This window comes from Cyprinus carpio, chromosome A15 (genome assembly GCF_018340385.1).
Source record: "Cyprinus carpio isolate SPL01 chromosome A15, ASM1834038v1, whole genome shotgun sequence".
Classification (NCBI taxonomy): Eukaryota; Metazoa; Chordata; class Actinopteri; order Cypriniformes; family Cyprinidae; genus Cyprinus; species Cyprinus carpio.
The window spans coordinates 4,990,782-5,008,197 of NC_056586.1; the positions used below are offsets into that span (position 1 = coordinate 4,990,782).

Consider the following 17,416-nt stretch of genomic DNA (forward strand, 5'->3'; position numbering starts at 1 on the left):
TTGATAAAGAAACTAAATAACACAAATCAGAGTTAAACTGTATACAGAGAATGTCTGAAATTTTGGTAAAAAGGCAAAACTTCACTATAAAATGAATAGACAAAATACCAGCTTATGTCATATTAAGTTTATGTTTAATGTCTCCTTTTAGTGAACAAAAGTTCAACAGTTACAGTTAGAGAGCTATTTAATCCAATTCCTACTAGTAAGAATTCAATTGTAGAGCTACCTACTGTAATTACATTTTTACTAATAAAATGACAGTTACAGAGAGTAAATCTGGGAGAAGTCTAAAAGGGTCATATGATGCGATTTCAAGTTTTTCTTTCTCTTTGGAGTGTTACAAGCTCTTGGTGCATAAAGAAGATCTATAAAGTTGCAAAGACTAAAGTCTCAAACCCAAAGAGATATTCTTTATAAAAGTTAAGACTTGTCCATGCCCTCCTGAAACAGCTTGTTTAAACACACCCCCCACATGTCTGTGTCACTGTGTGGGAAGATTTGCATAACACCGCCCAGATGTTCACGCAGAGAAAGAAGGAGTAACATTTATTCTCACTGTAGGTTTGTTGTTGCCGCCGCCATTTCAGACTGGCTTTCACCGTAGACGAAGCAGAGTAGAGGAGCAACAATAATGTACATTATGTGGAAAATAATATGTTTTTTGAACCTTAAACCACATTAACACATTTCATTACAAGAAATACACACAATAACGTTCTTTTTAGCAATGCCATATGATCCCTTTAAGCTAATTTGGCATGCAATAGTTAACAGGTGTTTAATTCGAAATAGCAAGAGTAGTATGCTAGTATGCAGCATATTGCTGAATTTGTGTCAGAAAACCTGAACAGAAACTGCTACTTAACAGTTCCCGCAACAGAAACTTTGAAATAGGATAAAGCCTACATGAAATGATCCAGTTTTCCATGTAAACAGTCTGAAGTCAAAGGATGCATTTTAAAACTCAATTATATGGTGTGTGGAAAACAGTAAGTTTTTTATTTATTACAAATACAAAGATGGTCACACTTTATGTTATGTGAACTAACCTTAAAAACTGTCCTGCAGAGTTTAGCTCAAACATCAACAAACACACACATTAACCAGCAAATCACTTACTAGGCATACTAGAAACTTCCAGGCAGGTGTAAGCTAAACTCTGCAGGACAGTGGCCCTCCAGGACTGAGGTTGGACACCCCTGCTATAGATTATAGATTTACTGTGCAACCTCATGTTTTGGGAAATTCACACATTGGAGTATGGAGTAAGGGCATGGTTAGGGTTATAATTATTTGGAAAATATTAATACAAACAAACAAACAATATTGGTCCAAAACATTATTTATTTTATTTTATTATTTATTTACCTTAAATCTTCAGCAAACCAGCACCCCCTGGGATTGAAATTAAAACACTATTGGGAAAACTCCAATATAGAGGAGATTATTATAGATTATTATATTATATATCATAGAGCCCCATTCCACAGAGAGCACACAAGCCTCACAGAGGTGGAAGGGTTGTGTCACAATGCACAGCGATCACATTCAGTGAGCTCTAAACCCGACCCAGACTGCCTATACTGGATTATTTCTTCACGCCGTCTGCGCGTAAAAACTCTTCTAAAATGACTCACTGGAGAGAATAAACCGACGCTTGTCCAGTGACGTTTCCATACACCGTCCTACCGGAACGACGGCTTACGGTTACTAGGATTCAGCTTTCTGGAAGACAATGCCTCAGGAAAGTGCAGGCACTGGACTGAAAGAACTGCGTGTGTGGAGCTCATGAGGACTATTTGCGACTGTAATAAACATTGAAATGATGTTCACAGCCAATGAGGAAGTTCTGTTATTCTTTAACAGTGGAGATGAGAAAAGGTTCGGAATTGTAATTCACACGAATCGTTCCTCAGGTAAGGTGACCAAGCAACGTAGATTGTGCTTTTAATTCACGTTCACATTTTAGCTTCTTTGATACATTATATATATATATATATAGATATATATATATATATATATATATATATATATATATATATATATATATGGTCTTTTAGGTCTTAAGTCTAAAAAAAAGTTCGAAAATTTTATTAAAATTACCCATCATACTCGTTAGGTATTCAATAGGCAGAAAAAAAAAAAAAACGCATTTTTTTTTTATATAAAATGCAGCATTTTAAATATATAAAGTTTTGTATTTTTTATTTATTTTTTTATTACCATACTAGTAGTTGATTATATTAACTTTATTTTAATGATATTTGCATTATTTATATTATTAGCTGTCCAGAATGTTTTGACAGGTAACTGACAAAACTTGGTAACTGGTTTTATTCAAGACAAAACTTAGATTTGCTTTGGTTAACAGGAATTTCATTGAAAATGGTAACACTTTATTTTGATATTTCATAACTTTGCAACTCCATGTGACATAGCAGTCAGTGGAGTATTAGGAGACTGTCTGCTTAATATCTGCTGCTAACACTTTATTTTCATTTTCCCCCAAAATTAATTCTACTGACTAACTTTGCAAGGTGCATGTCAAATTATTCTGCTATCCCTAATCCTAACAGTCTACTAATAGTCTAAGGAGAGTTAGTTGGCATATAGTGGCAAAGGTATTATAGTCAGCAAAGTAGACACAGTAAAGTGTTACTGTGGAAATAAATCTTCTCCATTCAATGGCATTCTACAGAATTTTGTGCTTCTAAGTTTGTTTGGAGACTAACAGTTTGGGGAGGCTCCTTTTTAGTTTCAGGATGACATTGAGTGCCTTTGTGCACAAAGTGAAGTTCATATAGAAATGATTTGTTGTGTTTGGTGTGGAAGAACATAACTGACCCTCATTGTGATCCAGGCCCCATCGCTGTCTGAATGGGAGCAAATCAGCCAAGTTCCGGCATCTTTATTTTTCTGAGAGAATGCAAACTCTCTATTAATGACCATGATTTTTTTAAGTAATAGCATACGTGGAAGTGATATTCAGGTGTCCATACTTGTTACCATATACTGTAGTGTTTCTTCTTAAAGTTTAATTTAATTATTGACCTTTTAGTTTTCCTGTATGACTTTGTGTGCTTGTTTGTTTGCAGTATGTAACTCTTCGTGATCTCTGGGAGATGGATAAGTATGAGAAACTGGCTAAGATCGGCGAGGGCTCATATGGAGTGGTGTTCAAATGCAGACACAGGGACACCGGTCAGATAGTGGCTATTAAAAAGTTTGTTGAGTCTGAAGATGACCCGGTCATCAAGAAGATCGCACTGAGAGAAATCCGCATGCTGAAGGTAGATGGTAGATATGGGATTGTACGCTTACTTATAGCAAATCCCCCCATGTATTTGCACACTTATACATGAACATTTTCATTTGTATCCATGTAGCAGCTGAAGCATGTGAATCTGGTCAACTTGCTTGAGGTCTTCAGGAGAAAGAGACGCCTTCATCTGGTCTTTGAGTTCTGTGAGCAAACTGTTCTAAATGAACTGGACAAACACCCCAGAGGGTCAGTCACGTTTCCCTTTTTTTATTATAATTATTATTTTTTTATATATACCTTATAAAGGCTAGTACTTGACCAGTAAATGCACCCCCTAGCAATATCTACAGTACAATATTATTTTTTAAACATATCAAAAGATATATATATATTTTTTTAAATCAATAGTTTTTTTTTGTGTTTGTTTGTTTTTTGTTTAAGATATTTTGGCCCTATAGAAGCTTATCTTAATTTTTTCTTCAATTTTCCTCTTTCCTTTCCTTTCCCATTTTTTTTTTATACTAGTGTGCTCTTTATGCAGTATTGAATTAAAATAGCTTTTTTTGTTAAATAGCTGCTTTTTTGTTAGTGTCTATTCAATGCTTTTCTCATTCAACAGAATAATGTTTTTAAATGATCTTTTGGGGGGTAATTTCTCTGACAAAATTTATACAGCATTAATTTGTGATTACTTTGATTAATCAGCATGTCATGCAATTAGAAACATTTTTTAACCACTTCACAGCCCTATTATATATTATGTTTATACTGTTATCTTTAAAATCCAACCCTATTTATTTACGTTCCTAGTCTTCTTGCAAAAATATTTGCCTCTGTAATCTTCTGTTCAAATGTAATAACTTGTCTCACCCTACAAACAACTTTCTTTTCGGCTGACTTCACCAATCCCTCTTTCTTTTCAGCCCCTCCTCTCCTACAACCTGGAATGCACATTTTCACAATGCAATCTTCTTGATGGATTTTTCTGATTCTTTAATGTTATTTCATGCTGACTTCAATAGACTGTACCTAGCTGTTGTTTTTAAGAGCAACTAAACTGGTCAGACCACAAAGGCTGTGGCTGCCCAGCATTCTCTCTCTTTCCCAGAAGGCCTTTCAGCCGTAACCTTAGCTGCTTCTCAAAACAAAGGAAACTGGTTGCCAGTGACTACAGGCCCATGGTTACTGCAGATATATGGGAGCTGCACTGATATTTAGAGAAGAAGATAATTTAACTGTTAGTAGATCCTGCCAACTATGACAGAATGTTAGATCCTGCTAATCTGTAGTCAGCAGAATCTAAGAGGCTGGATATTAAAATTTGTCCCTTTTTTCCCCCCTTTAGGGTTCCTGAGGCACAGCTCAAGAGTATTGTGTGGCAAACTCTACAGGCTGTGAACTTCTGTCACAAACACAATGTCAGTATTGTCCAGCCTCTCTTTTCCCGTCTACCAGTGTCACTTATGACTGCTACAGATAACCGTGAAAAGTCACACTATTGAAGAAGCTCATTTTTGGAATGAGGAGGAGACAGCTAACAATAATAAAATATCTTGGAATTTGTTTTTAAAATCTCATGACCTACAGCAGGAGTCATGGAATCAATGACTACGTTTACATGCACCCTCATAATGCAAATATAATAAGATTTGGTCAATATTGCTATTAAACGTTACCAATATTTAAATCAAACTGATGCAATTAAGCTCATAATCACAGTCACCGTAATTGAAATAAAATATGTGGTGAATGCCAATTTCAATCAGAATAAATTGCCGTCACATTTTGATATTCATTATGGCGCAGAATAACCATTCAATAGATCCATAAAAGGTCTAGAGATGTGCTTTTCAAAAGTCGAACTTAGCATTGTGTTTTTAGAATGCTTTTTCATGGGCAAGACGCTGCAAAAGATGCAAACCGTGAGCGCAATGGTCAAACACATCCATCAAGTGCATGTTTATGTAGAAAAACAGCTGAGAAGTAGCACAGATGAATGGAAAAATGCATTCTATGTGAATGGCACTTTACATTTGACGAAGAACTTATTAAGTGTGGATACAGTATGTGCTATATGAATGCAATCCAAATAAACTACATGCTGGCTAATCTAATAATTTACTAATCTAATCGTAAGCTGTCAGCCATATTGTAATGGTCAACTTGATGTCATTTACCATAGTAATTTCTGAATATTCAAAAGATGCCACAATCCTGCAAAAATGCCTCAACGGCTCTGTGAGAACCTACAATATGGTGAATGACGTTGACCGTTCCAAGATGGCGGCTGCATTTACATGCCTGGAGCGGTCAAATGGGGCATCTATACATAGCTATGGGATGCACACTTAAGAATTTTTGTGGAAGTAGTAGGTCATCTGGGTATTTTTTTATATTTCTATTTCATGAATGGTGCAAATTTGGACACGAGGAATGACTTTTATTGAGCTATTTTGTGCTAGATTCTTGCTAAATCGGTTCAATTGCCTGTGTTTAGATTATTTTTTTTGAAAGAATATGTCCTTATTATAGTGGGGGTTTTGTGTATGTACCTCTGACAGCGTCTGTCTTTGTGTGTGTATACCAGTGTATCCATCGGGACGTCAAAACCGGAGAACATTCTTCTGACCAAGACCGGTGTGATCAAACTATGTGATTTTGGCTTTGCTCGCATCCTCAGTAAGTGTCTTTGCCCCACTCACTCACTCACTCTCTAGCCATTTATGTGCATTTAGCATCTTCACTTCATTAATGACTTATTTATACTTCCTACCTATATCAGCTGTCATGTGTCCTGAGCTCACTTTCAGGGCAGCATGAAGCCTCACAGGTGCAGTCAGCCAGTCAGGATCTGCTTACATGCATCATCCTTGGGTTTCAGCGTATTGTTACTATAGGTTAACACAAGGTCTATCCATCAGCATGTTGTAATCCTTTCTGTGTGATGTACATGTAATTCTGAATCTATGTGTATGTAGCTACTAATCTATGTTTTGGGGACACAGTTATACCCAGACATGAATTAAACATGTCAAAACATCCTTTTGAGGATGTCCTCATTTGTAAAAATGTGTTTTGTCTCTCTCTGTGTGTGTGTGTGTGTGTGTGTGTGTGTGTGTGTGTGTGTGTGTGCATGAAACAGCTGGTCCAGGTGATGATTACACTGATTATGTGGCAACACGATGGTATCGGGCCCCAGAACTCTTGGTCGGAGATACTCAGTATGGTCCCCCAGTGGATGTCTGGGCCCTCGGTTGTGTCTTTGCCGAGCTGCTTTCTGGAAATCCTCTTTGGCCAGGACGTTCTGACGTGGATCAGCTGCACCTCATACGACAAACCCTGGGTATTAAAAGTGAAAGAAAGGAGGAAGTTTGTTCACTGAAGGTTAAAGGTGACCCATTATGCCCCTGTTTAAGAGATGTAAAATAAGTCTCTGATGTCCCCAGAGTGTGTATTTGAAGTTTTAGCTCAAAATACCCCACGACTTGCCACTTTTAGGGTATGAGCTAAAACGCACCATTTTTGTGTTTGTCCCTTTAAATGCAAATGAGCTGGTGCTCCCGCCTCCCTTTTCATAAGAGGGTGGAGCTTCAAGATCTAATGCTCCAGCATACTGGCAACAATAAAATAGGACAATATCATGCATTCTGACTGTACTATGCAGTAAATGCACATTTTTGAATTACACAGACAGGGAGCACGGCGCAATAAAAATAACGACATAGCTGGTCTCATGGTATCTTGCTATCACTGACTTCACATTGCTTTCATATGCAATTTTTAACTACCTCATTCCTATTTACGATAATTCTGGTAGCACATGAAGGCAGCATCAGTGAAAACAGGCATAGACAATGGTAGCTTTAGCAACATTAGCCTTACAGAGTGCCAAGAAGCTCTTTTGGAAAACAAAATATGACGTGTGATGCTTACTTTGTCTGGAGCTGACAGTCGCGCATGAAGCTTTGGTGTTGATCCCGCTTTCAGAAGCAATCTTTACACAAATCCAGCCCTGAACTTACCCTCGTTTGTAAGGCAGTACAGGGCTTTTCAAGGTTTTTTTCTGGGACATTTACTTCGAAAATGGAATTTAACCACCATGTCCTCAGCGGTCTATGGAGACTCCTATGTTCCTTGGTGAATCCCAACACACAACACTTATAATGCGTCTTTGGCACCGACATTGTATCTCCAGCAGCTACAGCAAGAAAACAGTAATGGCGGACTGGTGTTTCTCACTCAGGGCGGGGTCTATGTTATTAGGGCAGAGAGTGTTACAAAGGGGCGGGACTTTTCCCATAGTATGACGTGTATATAGGGAGAAATCTGGACACCGCTTGTTTGGAGAGACTGTTTATGATTTATTGGGATTATAATAAATGAGTGGGTGGATTTTTACCTTTAAAGGCTGGTTGATTTCACACACACTATGGCCACACAACTGTGTTCAAACACCTTATAAAAGTGTTTTTTTGCATAATAGGTCACCTTTAAATATAAATATCTGAGACCACTTAAAATGTGGAATTTTTAAGATTTAGAAACATTTCAAAAAATAGTTTTTAACATTTTACTTTAGTTGTAGAAATTTTGGGAACTTTCCTCTTTATATATAGTACTGTTATCAGTAGTAATCAATACAAAATGGCTTTTCCTGCCATTTAATTATGATAATGTTATTGTAAAATTGAATCATATCTTGAAAGAAAAAAGGCTGATAATAATAATAATATTAATATTAATAATAATTCTAATAACTATTATCCATTGAACTTTCACCACTTTAAGAGCATATTTCATTTCAGTTGTATGAATAAAGTTTGGTCTAAAAAAAAAAAAAAAAAAAAAAAAAACAACCTGTTACACACTGACTCTTAACCTTTGAACTTTGACCTCGATAGGTGACTTGATCCCACGGCATCAGCAGGGTGTTTAGCTCCAATGTCTTCTTTAGTGGTGTCAGCATCCCTGAGCCTGATAAAATGGTAGCACAAATACATACCTACTTGTAAAAATAATAATAATAATAATAATAATTGTGGAATGTAAATTTGATTTTGATGTTATTGCTGTTGTTGTAGGAGCCACTAGAGAAGAGGTTCCAATGTGTTTCTCCTCATGCTATTACTGTGATGAAGGTGAGATGTCAATACAAGCTTATAAGTAGTGATGGCAAGATGAACCTTTATGAAGCATTGAAGCCTTTCATCAAAGTGGTTCATAAAAGGGTTCATTACTCGAGGCTTCATTTGCTCACAGTTCCACCTGGTGGCCAAAGAGTTTAAAACATGCAGCTACATTACAGATGACCTGATGTGATCTACTGTATGATACTCTGTTTTGCACCAGTTAAGGCTTAGAAAAAACGGTGAAGAAAAAAATAAAATAAAAATCAATTTACACATAGACTAATCTATTTAAATGTGTATTTTATAATGATTGTATAACATAATACAACATAATTGTGCAATAAACATATTGGTCTGAAAAGAATGGGGCAATCAAATGTGTGTAAATCAAGTCTTTGCTCATAATAGGCAGGAGGGGCAATATTATTTCAGACAGGACCACTCTGGCAAGTTACTTGAGTTTATTTAAACACAATTTATCTTTGGTGGTATGGTTCCTTATGGGGGTTCTTGCTCCAAAATTAATTGAACTCTCAGCAGTGAGGTCCATGGCAGCTGGGACTTGAAAGCCTTAGTGATCTGAAACAAAAAAAGACGACAACCAGAAGGTGCACAGTAATATGCTCATGCTTATAATGGGGAGGGAGGGTTGCGAGCAGTTTGAGCATACTTACCAAGCAGTAATGCCATGTATATATGTCCCGTGTCTAATAGGAGAATAGGTCGCAGCACTGTGCCTACGTGGGCCTGACTAAACTAACTGGAAAGTGGCGGAGTTTAACAGGGCAGAGGACTGTGAATTTACAAGACTCTAACCACTTCCTGAACCAGTCAGGCCAAGAGAGGATTTGGACGTCATCAGTGACGTCATTGCTCTAAAGCGATACAACCCTAGATACGTGCTTCACTGAAAGCTGTCGGGATTTCTAAGTAAATTAGTATAATTAGTTTAATATCATTAAGAACAGCTCCCAAAACCAAGACACCAGCATAAAAAATCTAAACACCAAAGGCTCATGTAATTAATACAGTGAAACAATGGATATGTCTCTTTTCAAAATATATGTCTTTTTATGTATTATGATAAAAGAGACTAATAAAGTCTCTTTATTTTAAAACTGGACAGCAATACTTTCAGTCATGTCTAGCAACTAGATGTTTTCAATATCATTGAGATTAAAATTAAGTTTACAAATTAATGATTTATAGGCCTTTTTGGGGATTTCTTTACAAATGGATTCTATTAAACTCTAATAAGCTAAAAATAATTTATATGCATTTTAATTACAGATTCTATGAGTCCTAAAAATATTAATTATCCTAAGGCTCCTTCTGATGGACAACATTAGTAGTACTCATATAAATTACTTTGATATAAATTATATAAATGGTTGATATAAATGGCTGATCTTGTAGAAGTCCCCCAAGCATCAGAATGTGTTATATTTGGCATATTTCCTTAAAATTTCCTGTGTCCCTGCATACCAATATTTGTGAAGTTTAGACATTGCATTCACAACAATAAGTAATTATGGGCCAATATATTTGCTAATATATCTACAGTGATTAAACAAATCAAAATTATTTGGAAAAAAATAAATAAATGAAGTTTGAGCGACGAATGGAGCTCAAGCAGAGTTAAGGCAGAACACGGCGTGACTGAAGCATCAGCTGATGCTCAGACACGCACTTACCCTCCTCCACCCCAACTCCTCCTACACAGAAACATGGTCACCTAACTGCTCGCCCACGGAGATATATCATCTATCCAGCTCATGTTGCTTAGATTGTTCAATATTTTCACAGTACGGAGTTACTCTACTGGTATATAACTGTGCATATAAAATTATCTGGAAATTGATTAGGCTTCGGGGGGTTCAAACCTAAGTGAGGTTTTGCCTGCGGATAATTCAAAATCTGAACCCTTCAGAGCGAAGCCTGCTGCCAAACATTAGTTCAAGACATCTACAATATTCTGACATTAACAAGTTGTCCTGACTGTAATAAATACAGTTCTCAGGGCACCTCGGGTTGGTGGATACCCAATTTCGTGCAAATCAGACAATGACCTAGGATAAGAACGACTTTTAAATGACTTTGGATTTGGCAGAAATAGGTTGGTTCATGAAAATGTAAGATGCCATACATATTAATTATCTTTGCAATGTTTGGATATATCAGATTTCTTTTTGCCAGCATGGTAAATAATTGCTTTGTGTAAAGTCTGGTGAAGATTGGACAAGCAGCTTCAAACATTTTATAGATGGAAATCAGAGATACACATTTTGTTGGGCTTGATTCAATGTTTTAGATTTACAGTTCCAGAAATATGAGCTAAAAAGCAAATTACATTATCATAGTGCCACATAGTGGCATGGGTGTCTGTGGGTGTGCCTGAGTAGTGGAATTTCTAACCATCCCACCAGGTTTGGTGTCTCTAGTAGAGGTGTATAGTAACAAATTACAGGAAGACTTGCAACTCTTTACCCAAGGAAGGCTTCACATGAGGGCTGGTGCTTTCAGACTCCAGTTAAATATATACGGCTAATCAAAGCTTGAATGAATTTATAATTAGAAAACTGAAAGCCTGTAACATGTGGATAACTCAAATCAAAACTACAGCAGTTTGGAACTTAAGCACAATAGATATAATGAGCAATATAAATAACAAATAGCTTCTTCTTACCGAAAGCCATTGTTTTAATCACAAACAAATGCAGTAAGTAAAAAAAAAAATCGAGAAATAGAAATAAATAGTAGAACAGATAAATCCTTTCTAGCAGAAAATATTAATGTAAACAACTGTCTGATTAATCACTTCTGTCAGTCAGTGGAAAAGCAATTAGTCAGATTAGTCAATAATAAAACAATCACATAAGAATTTGTTTTATTAATTTTAGCACAGCAGTAAGTGTATATTTATAGATATTTTATGCTATATATTTCTTGGCATGACGACTTGATTTAATGATTTCAGTATTTAATATTTAATGATCTATAGTCATTTTACACAGATTTCTTTGTAACTAATTGTCAGTTCACTGTAGTTATACAAAAGTAAAATAAAATACAAATTGGTTCTTTGTATTTTTATTTTTGGTGTATTTTTAATAATTTCATGGTGGGTGAAATTATTGCCTAGTGTAGTAATACAGATTTCATCTTACATTTGACATACCTGATAGTTTAGAATTTGCTATAAACCCCCCCAGCATCAAATCATGGAACTAAGCATGTATCCTCATAATGACTTTTCTCCATACGTAACCAAGTTTTGAGATGTGTGTACTTTGTGCACAGAAGATATAGATACTCTGCAGATCTCCAGGATCAGGAATGGGGTCCCCTGTGTTTTAATATTATAAACCACTGTCACATTATGTCAAATGTTATACGCTTGTATGTTATTTTTTTACTACTAGGTGGTGCTGACAGAGACCTCTCAGGCTCTTTTAGGACATGATGATGATGGTGTCAAGTTTAGAAATTATATGCTATTGTGTTCATAAAATATAGCATTTTCAACAAAATTCACAATTGTCGCTGCCCAAAATGTGCAACATGATAAGATCTAAGCAATGTATACAAAGTTTATTTATATATAAAATGCTAAAAAATAAGTTTTCAAAACTAGAAGATCCATAAAAAGACTACAATGCATTATTTTTATTAATAGGCTAGATGTGTAGTAATATTGGTGGGTGTCGTACACAAATTCTGAAGAAATGAAATGTATATGTTTGTGTTTGTGTGTGCATGTCTTTACAGTCCTGCCTAGTTATGGATCCATCTGGCAGGTTGTCATGTGAAGAGATTTTAGAGCTGCCATACTTCCAGGAGGATGGGGGAACAGGATGGGGCAGAGAAACTGATCGCCTCCCAAGACGCTATGAGAAAGGCACAAGACGCAGAGCTCCCGCGGTATGAATCTACATTTAACAAAAAATTATGTCAGTAGCAAATAATGGAAAATCAATCCTGAGACTTGAGTTTAAGTCATACACTTAAGTTAAACTAATTCATTTGTATTCCAAATTAGGGACTTGTTAACAATGCAAGTCTTCAGGTTTAGAAGGAGAAACATTTCCTCAAGTATCACAAACACTTAAGATAAAAGACAGTCTAACATGACATTCCATTTTTTATGAGAACCTGTAGTCATGATCACAATAAACTGGTTTAATGTTCTAAGGTTTAACAACATTGATAATCAGGCAAGTACAGCACGAAACTAAGGGCCAGATTTACTAAAAGCTTGCACCAGCTCAAACTTTCTTTAAAAAAAAATAAAAAATACTTTCAGGACTACTAAAGACACAGTGAAAAATAAGCAATGAAAAGGCATAAACATAGTTATTTTGGTGGCTGACCTTATTGCATATACATATGTAGAAGTTTATCTTTTTGAAATGCAAAATTTATGGGAGGAGAGTATTTAAAAAATAAACATTAAAAATTGATTTACAAAGGTTTGCAGTAGTCAGACATTATTAAATCATGTTTTTATGGGATTGCGGTCTCATGCTAATTTATCCTGTGTTACAAAAGGTTGCAAAGTAAAGATGAGAATGGATCTAAGTGAATCAATGTAGATATTTATTCAACAAAAATCAGAACACTGAAGAAGAGAACAACCACTAAATACACAACGAGAAGTGACCAGTGAACTGAAGAAAGCACTGGGCTTAAATACACAGGGAAACACTTGGGATTAATCAAGATAATTAACTAGACACAGGTTTAACAGATGAGGGCAAATCAAAAACCATGGCAACTAATGAACAGGTACAAAACAGGTACATGAACTAACACAGGAAACAGTGCGAAAGAAACACAGTCCAACTCAAAACTGAACTCAAGCACAGATGACCCATTACAATACCACCCCCCCACCCCCCCTGGGGTGACACCGGAGGTCTGGAGAACTGAGGTAGAGCAAGGCCAAAGAAGACAGGGGGCTGAAGGAAGGGTGAAGGCAGTGGGACTAAGGACCAAGGTGGAGCTGGGGGGGGGGGGGATGGAGTGACAAGGTATCCACAGAGGAGAACTGGGCCCCCGACTGAGCCTGGTTTCTCCCAAGGTTTTTTCTCCATTCCATCACCGATGGAGTTTTGTTCCTTGCCGCTGTCGACTCTGGCTTGCTTAGTTGGGGACATTTAATATGATTGCACTTGATTGCACAGATACTATTAAAACTGAACTGAGCTGGATGATGACATCACTGAATTCATTGATGAACTTCCTTTAACTGAAAATTGAGTGTTTACTATTATAATTTTGCATTATTGACACTATTTTCCCGTTTAAAACTGTAAAGGGCTTTGACACAATCTGTATTGTTAAAAGCACTAAATAAATAAAGGTGACGTGACTTGACCTGACGAGGTGCAGTCGGAAGACTGGAAGACCATGGTGGAGGCAGACGACTGACCAAGGCAGAGCCGGAGGGACAAGGGAGCCCGGTGGAATCCAAGGACTAATGGACCCCGGTGAAGTTGAGGGAGCATGGGGCCAAGGAGGAGCTGAAGAGTTGGAATGCCAAGGAGGAGTCCATAGCTCGGCGGCCTGAGATGGAGCCAGGGGATTTCCAGAGTAGAGCTGGAGTCCGGAAGGTCCAAGGCAAATCCCCATAGGAGAGTGGTCTTTAAGGAGGAGCCGAGTAACTGAAAGGAAACAGTGGAGCTGGGGCTGAGGAACTGGCTGAGTTTGGAAGAGGAGGCAGGAGAGGGTGGCTGGGCGGGAACATGAATGTTCAAACAGACTTTCTGCTGATCGGAACCGATGGAGACACAGGAGATACAGGGTTGGGCGGAACCAGCAGAAATGCAGGAAATTCAGGGCTGATCAGAAACACAGATTCAAACATTGTGGTGCTGGGTGAAACAACAGACTTGGTGTAGGGATATAAAATAGGCAGGAAACACTCACTCTTCCAATCCATCAGCTCTCCTTCTTCAGCTATTGTGAGGGGTTTGAGCTCCAATTCATCCCCTCATACTTCACCAGTAAATCCACAGGCACTGGCAACGATTCCTGCTCATTCACCTGGTCAGACATAGTTGGCTCCGGCTCTGGCGTAATCTCTGACTCTCGCTTCGGTTCATGCTCTCCTATTGCGGCAGGCTCATCATTTGTGATGCACTCAGGCATCGCTGGGCTAGTGGTAGTGGTTGGAGTACAAATTTATTCCTCACTCTTGCAGATGTGAAGCAATATAGGTTGTTATTCATCAACACGCAGTACACTAAAAAACTGAACAACCACTAAATACACAATGAGAACTGACAAATAATGTAAACAAAACACAAGACTTAAAGGTGCTATATGTAGGATTGACACATACAGGTGCATCTCAAAAAGTTAGAATGTCATGGAAAAGGTCTTTTATTTCAGTAATTGACTCAAATTGTGAAACTTGTGTATTAAATTATTCACTGCAAACAGACTGAAGTAGTTTAAGTCTTTGGTTCTTTTAATTGTGATGATTTTGGCTCACATTTAACAAAAACCCACCAATTCCATCTCAACAAATTAGAATACTTCATAAGACCAATAAAAAAAAAAACATTTTTAGTGAATTGTTGACCTTTTGGGAAGTATGTTCATTTACTGTACATGTACTCAATACTTGGTAGGGGCTCCTTTTGCTTTAATTACTGCCTCAATTCGGCGTGGCATGGAGGTGATCAGTTTTTGGCACTGCTGAGTTGGTATGGAAGCCCAGGTTTCTTTGACAGTGGCCTTCAGCTCATCTGCATTTTTTGGTCTCTTGTTTCTCATTTTCCAACTTGGGCTATGAGCTTCTCCACCCTTCCACCAGACTCTAGGACCTTGGTTTCCAAATGAAATACAAAACTCGCTCTCATCTGAAAAGAGGACTTTGGACCACTTGGCAACAGTCCAGTTCTTCTTTCATTAGCCCAAGTAAGACGCCTCTGACGTTGTCTGTGGTTCAGGAGTGGCTTAACAAGAGGAATACGACAACTGTAGCCAAATTCCTTGGTGGCTCTTGATGCCTTGACCCCAGTCTCAGTCCATTCCTTGTGAAGTTCACTCAAATTATTGAATCGATTTTGCTTGACAATCCTCATAAGGCTGCGGTTATCTTGGTTGGTTGTGCATCTTTTTTTTCCACTCTTTTTCCTTCCACTCAACTTTCTGTTAACATGCTTGGATACAGCACTCTGTGAACAGCCAGCTTCTTTGGCAATCAATGTTTGTGGCTTACCCTCCTTGTGTTGTCTTCTGGACAACTGTCAGATCAGCAGTCTTCCCCATGATTGTATAGCCTAGTGAACCAAACTGAGAGAAAATTTTGAAGGCTCAGGAAACCTTTTAGGGTTGTTGACGATTAGCTGATTGGCATGTCACCATATTCTAATTTTTTGAGATAGCGAATTGGTGGGTTTTTGTTAAAGGTGAGCCAAAATCATCACAATTAAAAGAACCAAAGACTTAAACTACTTCAGTCTGTGTGCATTGAATTTATTTAATAAATGAGTTTCACAATTTGATTTGAATTACTGAAATAAATGAACTTTTCCACGACATTCTAATTTATTGAGATATTTGATTTGAATTACTGAAATAAATTACAGTACAAATTCAAAATATTGGAGAGGGTTTTTTTTACTAAAGAAATTAAGCAGGGAGCTCTGCTACTTACTGCTAGTCTAGCAAGGTTAAGTCAAGATTCTTTATTGTTTAGAATGTGTGGCAAATGTCTTCCAAGATGCTGAGGTCACACGCCACAGTCCGTGGCTGTTTGCGGATTGGTTGGCAGTCCGAATGTCGGCAGATTATTATTATTATTTATTTATTTTATTTACAAAAATCATTTAAAATTTAAATTAGATTTTAATTGAACAAATATTGTGAGTAAAATACAATAGACCAAATTTAGAAAAACATTTTTTATTAAGACTATAAAAAAAAATCTGCATCTATTTTTTAGGTGGCCCTGGCACACCTGTGGCTACGCAATTGCTGCCGACTGTAGAATCATTTTCACAGTGAAACGAGATCAAACATGACTTGCAAAGAAAAGCAAATGGAGGATGATCGATGTCACCAGCTGGTTCTCTTAGCATGAATTTTGTTTTACGGAAAGAAAAACAAAGGAGAAAAAAATTATATAGGTTAACATGTTTGAAAGATGTTTGATATTTACGATTTGAGATCGGGGCCAATTAAATAATCGTAATGACATCATACAGTGGATGTTTGCATCAAGCCTCGAATCAGGCCGTGCTTCCCAATTGCTTGGGGGTGCAAATCTGGCTCAAAACCAGTCTTAACATCTTGAAAATGAAGTGCAAATTAAGAACAGCAGCACAGAAGCTAAATTTGAAATTGGGTTTCTAACCTTGTTATACATATTGCTCACTTAACTTTAGTTGGTTATTAATGCTCACTTAACATTAGGGGTTTTTTTTTTCCAGCCTCAATACTTCCCCCAGCTGACCAATAGTAACATCTCACCAGCACCTGAACTGAAGAATAAAAACAGACACAAACATGACCATCATCTACCCAACATCTGATCTTGGGACTGGTGCAAATGTGTTTGGTAAGGCACACATGTTTTCTGTGGAACAAGTTGATGCATTTATTGCAAACAACAGGGGATTGCAGAAATGCTGTTATATAGGAGGACTGACACTGTAATATTAGTAATATTACTGAAGTATAGTTATTTTAACACTTAATGTTGACAGATAGTCCTGGAATCTGATATTCTGCATATACAGTGGCAATCGTTTGCAGATTCGACTTAATTTTTTACCTAATGCAGTGACATTCAGATGTTAAGTGTGATTTGTGTCTAAATGTGTCTAAATGTATTTTTGTGGCCACTGTATGCAGGCAAGAGTTGGAAGGTAAAATAAAGCACACATTAGACAGAAAGAGTTACGATAAATTTGAATGTATGATTGAATAATTGTCCTTGTGCTTAGATTTCAAGATAGTATCAGTTCTGTGTGCCATTAAGAAAATAATATATCTGCACTGTTTTAGCATT

The 17,416-nt window shown here is 37.1% G+C and overlaps 1 pseudogene; it reads left to right on the forward strand.

Moving 5' to 3' along the window:
• The first annotated feature begins 1,337 nt into the window (after positions 1-1,337).
• Positions 1,338-17,416, forward strand: LOC122133922 (annotated as a pseudogene).